The 14,014-nt window shown below is 28.6% G+C and overlaps 2 long non-coding RNA genes across 3 annotated transcripts; both read left to right on the top strand.

Annotated features, from left to right (window-relative positions):
- Nucleotides 1-562: 562 nt before the first annotated feature.
- On the top strand, nucleotides 563-3,140 carry LOC114422891. 2 transcript variants are annotated; one of them, XR_003668758.1, is made up of 4 exons: nucleotides 563-675; nucleotides 1,323-1,856; nucleotides 2,099-2,179; nucleotides 2,952-3,140. It is a non-coding gene; the product is annotated as an uncharacterized LOC114422891 (long non-coding RNA). The 2 variants fall into 2 exon arrangements; XR_003668759.1 differs by lacking the exons at nucleotides 563-675; nucleotides 1,323-1,856; nucleotides 2,099-2,179 and adding an exon at nucleotides 2,193-2,589 and having other exon boundaries at nucleotides 2,952-2,961.
- Nucleotides 3,141-6,571: 3,431 nt separating this feature from the next.
- Nucleotides 6,572-8,971, top strand: LOC114421163. Its single transcript, XR_003668499.1, has 2 exons — nucleotides 6,572-6,675; nucleotides 8,566-8,971. It is a non-coding gene; the product is annotated as an uncharacterized LOC114421163 (long non-coding RNA).
- Nucleotides 8,972-14,014: the final 5,043 nt, after the last annotated feature.

Consider the following 14,014-nt stretch of genomic DNA (forward strand, 5'->3'; position numbering starts at 1 on the left):
ATGACCAAAATTATACAATATACATGTTAAAGGAATCAAAAGTAATATTATTTATGTATTTCTAAAATTTAAAATGTCATTGTCTTCATTCATACACTATTATAAAAATGTTATTTACGACACATCAACAATGACGGTTGTCAGAAACCTTCTTAAAAACATCATGGTGGTAGTCTTGTAATTATTGGAAATGACAAGTATCTATATGATTTTCAAATAACCGTCTTTGAATCGTGAGTTTAACGACGGTTATTCAAAAAATCATCGTTAAAGAGAGAGTACAAACACCTAGGATCAACTTATTTCTCGCACCTCATTATTCTCTCAGTACGTCTCTCACACAGCTCTCTGTCACTAACCCTCCTCTCACCCACGCTTAAGCTTCTTCTCTCCTTTTGTTCGTCGTTGTCGTGTCGTTGTGGAGACCCTCGAAGGTAAGAATTAAACTCCCTCGAAGTCCCTTAGTTTTTTGTTTTTGTTCGAGTTTGTCTCACCCACGAATTTTTTCTCTCTCACTCAAGTATTTGTTTTCGTGTTTACATTTTTTACCCTCGCTCGAACCTCCACGCCCTCTCTCACTCAAGCTTTCATTGCACCCTCTCTCTGGTGAACCTCTGCAAAGCTATGCCGTCGCAGTTGCTCCCTCAACTCTCTCCGCCAAAGCTCTATGTGGAGGTAAGAACCTCTGTCCGTACATGAAGTGTTTCTTTTCTTTTCGTGTGGGTACTGCGGTTGAATCCATGGCCCCTTTGGTTGCGTTGTGTGTGGCTAAGGCCACAATGATTAATTAATTTATTTTCTTGATTAGTCAATTGTTTATTCATCTATGAACTTAGTATTCTTAGTTCTAAACCTCATAGAAAGGATGACCCTGCTTGGAAAGCTATCCAGAAGGTATTAAAACTTTCGTATTTGAGAATGTGTCATGTTTACCCAATTTATTAATTTTTTTTTCTATTAATTTCTTAATGATTTTGGAATTTCTTTTCCACTGTATACAACTATAAATTACAAACGATAGGAAGGTATGGTAAATACTTCAGTTCTCATTTGAAAGTTGTACTAACTTGTCTATTTGTTCTTTTGTCTTTCTGTAATTTCTTTATATTTTAATGTAGGAAGTGATCATAATTTTCTCTTAAATTATATGTTACATTGAAGATTATCTTATTGAGTAATGAGTTGGTAAACATGCCACGATACCATTATAGTTCCTTTTGTATTCCATAGGATACTTTGGGATTTCTTAGTCACTTCTTGAATGTTTTATGCAATTTATGTTAATTTTGCAAATTGTTCCGTGACCTTGGTTTTGCATGCAGGTCCTAGAAAGTGGAGAACAGATAGGCTTAAAGCACTTTAGACCAATTAAACCATTGGGATCAGGAGATACGTACTGGCAGGTTTTTTTTACCCCTATTTCTCTATTGCATTTCCCTGTTTCTCAATTGCTTGTACTGGTAGCATAATTAATTGTCGAGTGTGAAACAAATTGTAATCACACGATTATAATGTTGTATACAGACACATATGACTGACATATTATTTTAAGGTTTCGTCATTTCAAAAAATAATTCTAGCTTTTATTTAATGGAGCTTCTGCATATACAAGAACCTTATAGATGAATTAGTCTTTCTAGTTAACTGAAAATTCAAAGTGAGCTCAATTAAAATTTCTTCATTGATTTGGGAGATAGACAGTTTCTTTCTGTTTCATTATTTTCAAAAGCAAAGCTTCTGTGGCAGTGATATTGATTTATTATTGGTTTGTATGTGCATCTGGTGGAGCTACGTGGAACTGGTCAATATTTTGCATGAAGGCTATGGATAAGGGTGTTATGCTTAATCGTAATAAGGTGATTTAATTAACATGACTTTTTTTTTTTCCTCAGGTTTTCATTACATATTGTATTCTCAATTTCTCAACATGGAAATATTAGTTCACTTGAAAGACTATATTTACATAGCCGGGTTTGGTGTTTCTATAAGTAGCTTAAAGTAACAAAATTATTATTATTCTAATTTTAATTGCGTAAATCAAGTTATAGCAACATTTACCACTTGTTGTAATAGGATGGCCTTTATACACTTTCCACAGGTGCATAGAGCTTGCGCAGAGAGAGAAATTCTTGACAAGTTGGACCACCCTTTTCTACCTGCATTATATGCTTCCTTTTAGGTTTGTAACTCGAATACTACTTTTAAATAAGTTACACAATGATTATTATTTATCAATTAGAATAACTAGTAGGAACATTAGAATCTTTTTAGCGATCACAGAGTTCCAATATGTCTCATCACAACCTTCTTATCATAGATATCCTTGTTTTATAGATAATGATTTCACAAATTAAATTATATTGTTTTGAGCTGGATTAATGCCTTTATTACATTTAATTCTGAAGCTAAATAGTAGCAAGGATTTTCACGTGGCTCCTTTACTATTTAATTTACTGAATTTGTTAAATATTTGGAACTTGCGAACCAAAACACACGTTTGTTTGATTACTGATTATATTGTCCTGGGGGAGAACTATTCCTGCTTCTTGATCTGCAGCCAACTAAGGTTCTCAAGGAAGATGCCGTGAGGTATATTATCCTACTGCATATATATAATGACAGATTCAGAATTTCTCTTTGGTGGGAGAAAAAAACAGTCTAATATTTTATCAGACAAAAAATTATAAATTTCATTAAAAGGATAAAATGGATAATATTAGTATTAAATTATTTTCTCTTTTATCTTTTATAATTTTTCAGATTCATCTTTTAAAAAAATTATCTTATGAAATAAACATCTATTTTTTATGAGAAAAAAATATTTATTTAGTAATTTCAAGTATATAATTTTTGCATGTTTAAATTCTTTAGGTTATCCACCCCAATAGTAATAAATTAAGTCCCGTAACACTATTTTTCTTTAACTGACATTAAGTTCTTAATATTGATAGATTTTATGCAGCAGAGGTAGTGATCGCATTGGAGTACCTTCATTGCCAAGGTAGACTCTTATTTGGCTTTTATATATATATATATATATATATATATATATATATATATATATATATATATATATATATATATATATATATATATATATGCATCACCACCATAACCATGGTTCTCTGCTTCTCTTTTAACTCATGAAACTTCTTGCAACTTGGGAAATGTTTATTGACAAAATATGTCGGAATCTCTGGGAAGAGCAAAAATTACGGTTCAATATGCATAGTTCAAATACGTATTTTATTGTGTTGAATGTATTAATTATTATACACACAATGCATTTGCGCGTATTATACACATAATGTCTGTGGGCACGTTCATTTTGATCGTCTCTCAATCCTTTATGATCAAATTTCAGATTTTCTTGAGAGAAACGGGTATGGAATTTTTTATAATTTAGCTATTAGATATTTCCTTTCTTGAGGATTAGTTAATAATTTGATTCGTGCTTACATCTATTGGTTTCATGCTGGGAGCTTTGTATGAACTGTTAATCTTTGAACAAATTGATGGAAAAATAAGTCAACACAATAACAAATTCTATAATAGAATAATAGACCGCTGAAATAAATTCTCCCAAAGCAAAAGTATGTGAGGAACACCAATAAAGTAGAGCCCAAAATAGAAATTAAAGAAAACGGAAACACAATTTGTTTAACATAGAGAACCACTCAATGCAAGAGTAAAAATCACATATTGTTCAGACTAAAGAAATAATTCTATTATAATTAATAAAGATACAAGAGAATCCCCAATAAATGCATTGAAACGTGCTACAAACAATCAAATCAAAACAGACCCTCAATTGATACAATAGATACAAGAAGATGAAATCCCAAAATATAAAACAGAAAATATGAAATATTTAGCTCTCTCTCCATATATCTTTTTCACGATCTAACTAAACAATTCGAAATATTACGTGTGTAAAATCTGTTGTCCAAAAATCATTCTGATCCAATGATGAACAAATTTACGGTTGCAATCTAAAAAATGCTATTTAGTGGGTATGTGAAAATCACAATAATTTTTCTTCTCCTTTGTCTCAATGATTTGTAATTGTTTTTTACTTTCAAATGAGTCACTCTCTGTCTATCTATCTTTATAATCTGACCTCTCTCCACTTAAATAAGTGAGACAAAATGGATCTTCTCATCTGGACATTTATTTCACATAGGAAGGGAGTAAAAAAAATCCAACACAAATACCAATAATTTATATTACTATGTTTGTTATTTTTCTTCTTAATCTGGAACCATCTGCTATAATAACTTGGGCACTTTTCAAGCATAATTTTATGAGTTGTCTAACAAATATATGAAGCTTTTTTTCCTGGGAAATTACCTTAACCCATTAATTCTTTTTTATAATAAATTTTTACATTTAAATCTAATTGGGACGTTTAAAAATAAAAATCTGACCCCTGGGTTACATTTCTATTTTAGAAGTATAGATATCTTCTGTTGAAGGAAAAGGGAGAGAAAATGAAGGAGCAACTTGGAGTTGTTAGGGCCAATTGTATTGATTGTTTACAAATGTAACTCAAGGTTGGTTGATTCACTTAGCTATGTGTATGTCTCTGTTCATGACATCATTTTCCTGCTAGTTATGTTGAAATATTTATGCAGAGCATGATAGGCCAAAATATGGGAATGCCAACTTAGAAGGTTTGGTGTCTTTGGTGCTAAAGAAACCATTAGTACACATCCAAATCTGGATGAAAACTTTAAGATCTGTAACTTATAATTAATTTTATGATTATGTACTTTGAAATATAGATATATCTAATATTATGTAGTTATCTTCATTTAATATATTCAGTTTTTCATTGTTACATAGCACTTGAAACATAGTTTTTCGAAAGTTCACAATTTATAAATATATTTTAACTTGTATGATGTATGGCTAAATCATATATTTAATTAAAATCTAATTTATGTAAATATGGCCTATGTTTCAAAAGAAAAAAAATAAAATACTTAATTAAATGACTTTGAATTTATATGATGTCTCCTTGTTTTGCTTAATTAGTGATGTTTGTCTTACTGATTCCTAATTCTGTTATTTGTGTAGTTATACTTGATAGAGATGCATTTAGGTTGCATCAACAGACTTAAAATGGTTCTTTCAAAAAATTATCTCAAAAAATTCATTTTATGAGATGATTCTTTTAATAAAAAAAAACAACTCTTAAAAAGTGGATTTTTTAAGATAATTTTTTAAAAAAAGTTTTCATAATATTATTTTCTAAGGTGATTTTTTTGAAATAATCGTTTAGAAATGTCAAATTTTTACAAAACAAAAAAACATATTCTAAAACAGTTTCAAAGAGATTTGATATAGAAATCAAGATTTTAAAATAATTTAAAAATCATAATAAAAAGTGTTAATTTTTCACCACGACAATTTCAAAGATGATTAAAAATCATCATAAAAAGTCATAAAGAATCATCTTTAAAATCGATTTTTGTAATAATAATATTTTAAGAGAATCAAGATTTGAGTTCACCTTAATAAAAAATATGTTGGACATTTTGTCTAAAAGAAACTTCTATTAGACACACTACATGAAATGGCTTTCACTTATTTTAGTAGATCTTATGTGTACTTCAATAGACCATATTAAAAAATATTTTAAATTGTCTTAAGCAAATTATGTACTTTTTATATATTTTAAAATTAATCAAATTAATTTATATTATTAATATTTTTTTTTAATAAAAACATATAAATCTCATTTTCTATTTTTAATTTTCTGAAATAAAATAAAATAAATTATTTTAGTTTTTCTTTAAAATTACCAATATCAAATTTCAACAAAAATGAAAAAATCTCAAATTTTTTTCTCTTTAAACTCTAGCCTTGTATTTCATAAAATCTTTAAAATTTTATCAACTATATTTTTTAAAAAAACTTATAAAATTATTTTATATATCTGTAAATCTAGTATAAACTCTTAAATATTAAAATATTTTTTCATTTTAAATATTTAGAAATGAAACAATATATTTAAATCGTTTTAGATATATAAAAACTTATTAATAACATGACCGAATTTAATTACTTAATTTGAAATAGGACTTAATTGGTATCAAAAATAACTTGAGATCAAAATTATACACAATACACGTTAAAGGAATCAAAAGTAAAATTAATTAATTAGTATTTCTAAAATTTAAAACTTTACTGTCATGATAATCATGATTTGACTTTACCTTCTAAAAAAATTAATGTCTTTTAACATTTTGTGTCCAAAAGAAACTTCTGTTAGACACACTATATGAAATGTCTTTCACACTTATAAATTTTAGTAGATCTTTTGTGTAATTTAGTACATTTAAAAATAATGTATTAAAAAATATGTTTTTTTTATCTTTTTAATTTCTCTCTAACGTCTAATAAAAGACGTAATTGGCCTTTTCTTAATTTTACAGTGGAAACGAAAAAGCAGCTTTTGGTGATAGTTAAAGGTCATTTAACCATATCTATTTGCTCCACACATCCTCTTGCAATTTTTCTTTCAGTATTTTGTTTCTGATCTTGATCCTTATTATGCCGTAATATTCAATATGACATATGATAAATTGACTCAAAGGGTACCCAAATAAACCAAAAGACATTTCCTCCATATCCATCTTTAAATCAAAAAGCTGCGGACGGCGGTGCAAGGTTCCAATCTAATACTCTCTTTTATAATTGTTATGTTAATGAGTTCTTAGTTGAATATTAGATTTTGGATAAGCAAATTATCTGTTGCTTTTCTTTTTTGTTTTAGTTTTTTTAAAATTCAGACACAAGATATAACAAGTTAACATTCAAGAGTGCGTGAGAACTTAAATTATCTTTACCTTCCGGCTGGTGCATATGCATGGCATACAGACATAATATAATTCTTAAGATTCAAAGGGTTCATTGCAAATAAAATAAAAGATATTTCAGGGATGATTTCATTAAAAATAGTGAAACTAATTAAAATGAATTATCTTATATTTTGAATCATTGTACATGAGTTGTTTTAGGTCTATATTTGAGTTTGTATATATGGAGTAAATTTTAATAGCCTTACACATCATCGAAAACAATTTGAAGTAAAGAACATAAATATTTAACTAGAACCAAAGTGCGTAGTTAATTAATACAAATAGCAAGTGCAAAGATATTCAAGCTGTCATTATAAATGCTCAAGTTTTCAATGCAAATATGAAAATAAAACTAGTAATTTGGCTGACGTAATCCATATCATCATCTTATCATCGTGGTGTCAACATTGCCAGTAGGTGCAAAGCTATGCAGGACAAACAATAAATGGTCCATTACCTAACAGAAGACTTTGAAGCCCTCTTCTCACATTTTTGATTTATATCCTTAGTTGGTTTTAACCATTATTGTTATTCTTTGTTTGAACCTCAGCATGATATTATGGTTTTCATTGTAGCAATCTCTTCCAATGTTATGATATATAACTTGAAAGAAGTGGAGTAGAACGATGTTATTAGTAGCCTGTGAAAAATGGATGAGACCGAGAGTGGCACCCTCTAATTCTATGTCTAACAATGCCAGGCATCTTAGTTGAGTCGATGTTATTGAAGAATAAAAGATTTTGCAACTGTAGCATTGGAACATGTGAAAATAATACATATTTCGATGGAACATCTCTATCCTTACAATCTTTAGTGATGATTTTATAAGACTATCGTGGCGGCAAAATATACATTTGACGAAATTCCCTAAACTATATATCCAACCCTAAACTATGAATCCAACTGCTTCATATATAGTAAGAAGATCATTTGACGGGTTGTGATAATTATTTAATGAAGTTACCAATTCATTAACATCTGTTCATATAGTTTTTCTAGTTATAATTTCAAAGGTTTGGACGATTTATATTTTCTCGTTTAAGTTTTTGTGTACTCATATAGTTTAGTCAAGGATCGGACCTTGAGGTACCCTTTTCATATATACAAGTTAATGCCTAGCTAAAATGATTCAAAGATTCATACTTATCGCTATACCTTACCATTCATAAAGTCAATGCAATTATACATATGGTAAACCACTTACACTAGCTTTATGCACCACTTGCACTTGAAAATGACTGAATGATCGATACTGTTTTCAACATATTTTTGTTATTAATTGAAATTTCTTGAAAACACAGTATTGTGACTCATTTGAAATATCTTTAGACCCACATTATCACACACATATATAAATCTTATAGGAAATACTTATTTATATATTTTAGAAAAGATATATAATATATATTAAAATAAAATATTTATTTTTAAAATTTGTATAAAATAAATTATAAACTTAATCTACTAAATATGAACTATATATCAACCCAAACAGTAAAATTTATAAAATTCAATATCCATAAAAATAAAAATAAAACTTTGACCAAAATTTGTTTAACAATTAATATTTAATATTTCTAGGGCAAGTGGATCTATGCAAACACATTGATCAAATAAAGCCCTAAAAGTCTTTTTTCTGTGTTCCCACGAAAAAACTTCTATAAATATTGCTTCCAGAGATTAATTAAGTAGAAAGCAGGATAAAAAGAGATCAAATAGCAGCAAGGAGATGGAAGAAGCTCGAAGTCGCAGAGGGTACGTTCCAGTGCTTGTGGGCACAGGGAAAGAAGGCATGGATGAGAAGATTTGGGTAACCATCAAAGCAATTCAGCATCTCACCATTGTTGAGTTACTGGAGCAGTCTGCAAAGGAGTATGGATACCAAAATGGCTTGCTCAAAATCTCATGTGATGCTGACAAATTCAAGGTCATACTTCACAACATATGCAAGAAATAGTGCTCTCTCTCACACACACACTTGTGCATCTATGTATGTGTGTAAGTCAGAACAACATTTCTCAGTATATATGTACATATATAATGTTTTGTTTTGGAAAATTGAAACATATAAATATATATGGATACAAATGTGGAATTTCTAGAAACTACACTTGAGATTTTGTTTACAACTGCAAGTTTGAGCACAATATTAAAATTCTAGAAGTCTGTTTATCTATCTCTATCTATAATACTAGATCGTTTAGCCTTAATTATTACCGGCTAGCTAGCTAGTTTATGTTTTGTATCTGTGTTTAGCAGTGTTCACATACGATTTTTTGGTCATGGGAGATGGGATGTGTATACCTTAATTTCAGTTGAAGATGGAAATAGGCAATTAAGTCTCTTTGGATTCCAAGTCAATTGATTAAAAGGAAAAATGAAAAAACAAAAACAACCATTCGGCCGCCACATCCTTATTTTTAATAAACCACTATTTTTTTGCTGTAACAAATGTTTAACTTTGGATAGAAAACATTATCCGCAAATATTCCTGGTATTTACGATTCCACTGTGATTGAAACAAACAATGTTTTTTATTTTGAAATTTAAACCTCCGTTTTGTAAATCAGTTGATGTCATGCTTGAACATTTCAGCCGATTGGTGACTAGATTTCCTAAGCCAAATATTATCCCAACAGGTCTACTTTTCACCCTTCTTAACATTGTACATATTTGGTAGAGAGGAATGTAAACGAATGAGAATGTAACGAAGTCAAAGTAAGGCGAAAATGAGATTGTTTGATAGAGATAAATGAGAGTGAAATAAAGTTAAAATATTTAAATTAAAGTGATTAAATAAGTAATAATAGAAAAATCCAATTAATATCCAATGGTTTTAAACTATCACAAGTCATTTTTAAAGAAATTAAATTAAAAAATATTTTTTATAAAAAAAATTTCACAATGATACCAACGCAAAGAAAGTGAGGGAAAAAAAGTAACTTTTTAAAAATTTGAGGTAATAATAAAAATAAATTTTTTTAAGGACTAAAAAATAATCACTCAATTTTAAAGAATAAAAAAATATTTAAATCAAAAAATAAATGAGTTGATCATATTTATTTCTTGAAACTTAAATCATGCAAGATTTTTTAATTTAAGTATGCTTTAAATTATTTATCGTAATATATAAAATCAAAATCTACAAAATATTTAATGATTTAATCAGTATATTTAATTGTTATATTCAGCTAGGTTATTATAATTATATACTTTTATCAATTAATAAATAAAATAAAAAAATTAAATGCATTTTAACGAGAAATAAATCAATGAGCTGAGGTACCGTCACACATGACATCTGCCTAGTGGCAAAATCACCATTTATAATAATATATTTGATAATTGGCGTAATATAATAATTTACTGTCAAGATTATCATTATAATACATATAAATATTATAAATTAGTATAAATTAATGAGATAACGATAATAAATATAAAAAATGACCATAAAGTCTATTATTTTTTTTATTATTCGTTACGTTAGTATTTAAGGTAACATAAAAAAACCGTTATTACAAAACCAGACAAGTTAATATGCTTAATTAAAAAATACCTCTTATTAAAACCTAGCCTAAATCCATTATTCAAAAGAAGGAAATAGGAAGCAGATACGGAAAATTAAGCCATAGGAATCAACATTTATTTATTCACCATTTTAGGATACAAAAGTCTGGACAAGCTTATATAAGATGTGCACACTATGCAACAGTAGAAGTAGAAACGGTGCTTGGCAGCAAAGCTTAAAGGCCTTCAAATTTAAACTACGTATACATTTGCTGCTTTGGATATTTCATTGCTGTAAGAAAAGATGCAGAAAGTTGCATCTGAAACAAGGTATTTTGTTTGCAGCGGGAAGGAGAATTTGTAAGGTGCTGATGATGTAAAACTAAACTAATTTAGTTTTGGTTTCTAATTATAATAAATCCAGTATCGGGCAGTAAAAAAAAAATCAATATTTGCTTATAAAAAAGAAGAAGAAAAAAAGAATCCGAATATCAGTATTCTCAATATTTCGAATTCTATTCCCTGAACAAATATAAATTAACTTAATGCCACATTCTAAAGAGAGTGAATTTCTTTTCTTTTGCCCTATATTGTGGTTCTTCTTTTTGTTCCCAACTCAGATACATATTTTATTTACTTACCCGATTCCCATGTGTCGTGTTGTTACCTCATATCTGCTTTTGTTCTTAGCTACGTGCATGCTTGCTCTTCTAAACACGATATGGCTTGCCTTACCGAAACCTTTTACAATTTTCGGTTGCATAATGGGAATTTGCTTATGGTTTTGCATAACAATGCTTGCATTACATGATGAGAGGAGAGGGGGAGAATCTCAAAGTACACGAGTGGAAGACATTGAGTCTGATAATATACAAAATTTTCTCCCAACATTTCAAAACACACGAATTCGAGACATTGAATTTGGTGATACAGTACTTTCTTTTGCCCCTAGAGCACATATTGCTAGGCTGGCCATTAGAACCTTGCCCCTGTTATATGCTTTCCTGGCGATGAAACCAATGGATCATGATATGATTGTCCTATTTGTATAGAAGAATTAATTCAACCATTTGGAGTGTGTCCTTGAATTTCATTTGTCCCGCTTTAATTTTTTTTGGTTACTTGGTGGAAAAACTAGTTGTCCAATTTGTCGTAAGGAATTGTCTACTACTATCAACTAGAGGCACATGGTAAGATATCATCATCTTTCATGTTCATGTTGTTTCATTGTTGTCATTAATCTGTCGAGGATTTCGGAGGAACGTGAAGCCTATATATAATGTTTTTATGCATATGTAATCTCAAAAGAGTTCCTAGCTGCATGGATTTTATGCATTCCAATTTTCACTTTGGCATTATTATGTGAGAATCAATCTTTCCTTGTAGTTGGAATATTGTGGTGTGTTTGATTTAAGGTTAAGTTGAACCAGCACACATTCACATTACATTTTGTAAGAAGTGAAAATTCGTAGCTTTTAATGGCATCTCCTTAATTACTCTGCCTAATTCCCATACAATCAGCCCATAAATGGTAAAAACACTCTAAGGGAGGCACTTCCAGCAAATGAAGGCCTAATTCGAAATTATGCGCCTTTACTGCTAACCATTCTGCAACTACATTATGCATCCTAGGGCTAGGCATTAACCATACATAGAGCTACAAAAATTTATATCAAGCAATCACCCCGAAAATCCAATCAGAAAGTATTTCATCTTTTACGTGTGGGTTCCATTGGGAGAAATATTCATATTGAGTAACAACTATTCTTTCAGTGAACATTGTGAATAATGTGCACCAATGTCCCTTGTCACCAATAATCCAATCATATGCTTACATGTACCTCATTTGAAAATTGAATTAATTTAATCTTATCAAATCTTTTTTGGGGAATTATTCTAATTAAATCTAATAAAATATTATCTAATTAATTCTAAATTAATCCAATCAAATCTAATAAAATGATATCACTAAATATAGAGACATACTTATTTCTAAAATATATTAGTGTATTAAGTATTAACTCATGTATTGTGCAAGGCTAAAATTATATCTTATGTTTTAATGTATTAATTTCTCAATTATTTTTAAATATAAATATTAATAACCAAAAAAATATTATATTTTACAATTATTGGTTTGTTTAAAAAGAATATGTTCCCATCATAAAGAAAAAATGACTGACATTATATATATATATATATATATATATATATATATATATATATATATATAGAGAGAGAGAGAGAGAGAGAGAGAGAGAGAGAGAGAGAGAGAGAGAGAGAGAGAGAGAGAGAGAGAGAGAGAGAGAGAATATGGTGTATTTGAATTTACAATAAGTAAGTCCTTTATTTAAACATCGATCTTAATTAGTATTCAGTTCTTAATAATATGCCTAACAGTGAAACTCGGTAAACACACTCAGACACACTCGATACATTTCTATAGGAAGATGCCAAAGTGATAGTAAAGGTGGCCATTTTACTCAATATAGTGTTTGATGTTTTTAACATGAATTCTCTATACGCTTTGACTGTCTTTATTTTTTAAAAAGGCTACTCCTTCGATGCACGTTGTGAATAACGTCCATCCAGCAACCCAATACAAATGAAAGCAAGAGTTCGTTCTTGTTCCGTAGTCAAATTCTTGTATAAGGGTGGAATATTCAGTCATTACATTATAGATATAAAATATATTCATCAATTGTTAATTAATCTTTAGAAGAAAAAAAAAGGTTATAACTGACCATTTTTAGTACACTTCCAAATTCCAACATTTTTTACATGTAATCAAATAATGGTATCAAAAGTGTTAAGATATTAACATTTTTCAGAATTTTCAGAATTAATATTTTAATATTTCCAAAATTATATTTTGAAAAGGAGTATTTTTTTAGAAAATAAATAAAAATTCAGGATGTATTTAACAATTACCACCCGCGAAACCAATTTAATCGCTCAATTTTTTTTCTCACATGTAGGAGCCCAAAATATGACCGGGAGTTGCTATCTTCATTCACAAAATTTCTATTCTCACTACCTAGACAGGTGACTTTTTATAAAAATCCAAAAATACCCTTCTAAGTAAGTATGATTCCATTGTACATTTGCGCAATGAAAAGATACTCCTGTTGCAATGTACGTGGTGCCAAAAAATAGACAACAAAAATGTGATTTGTGTATTTTGTTAACAAAATAATATTTTCGTTGTGTAAGTTTTTTTTACCTCCACTTATATAATGGAAATATGTTTCCATTTTTTTTAATTTTAAAAAAATATTATTAATTATAGATATAAGTTAGCTTTTTAATATCTCTTGAATCAATTATGATACATATTGTCTTAATAATGACACACATTACCTTTTTAATAATAATAGAATTAATTTTTGTATAAATTACCTTTTTAATTTAAATTTGAATTAATGATGACACAAATTATCTTTTTTAATTTTAATCAAATTAATTAAAATACAAATTGGTATAATAATTAGCATCATAACTAATTTGATTATTATTAATAGAATCAATCAATTGTTCTTAATAAAAGTATTTCACTTTATAATTAATTTGATTATTTTTATAAATAGTAACTTTTATCTAATTATTTCAATTTTAATTAGAAACGATAATTTATATCA

This window comes from Glycine soja, chromosome 8 (assembly GCF_004193775.1).
Source record: "Glycine soja cultivar W05 chromosome 8, ASM419377v2, whole genome shotgun sequence".
In the NCBI taxonomy this organism is placed as follows: domain Eukaryota; kingdom Viridiplantae; phylum Streptophyta; class Magnoliopsida; order Fabales; family Fabaceae; genus Glycine; species Glycine soja.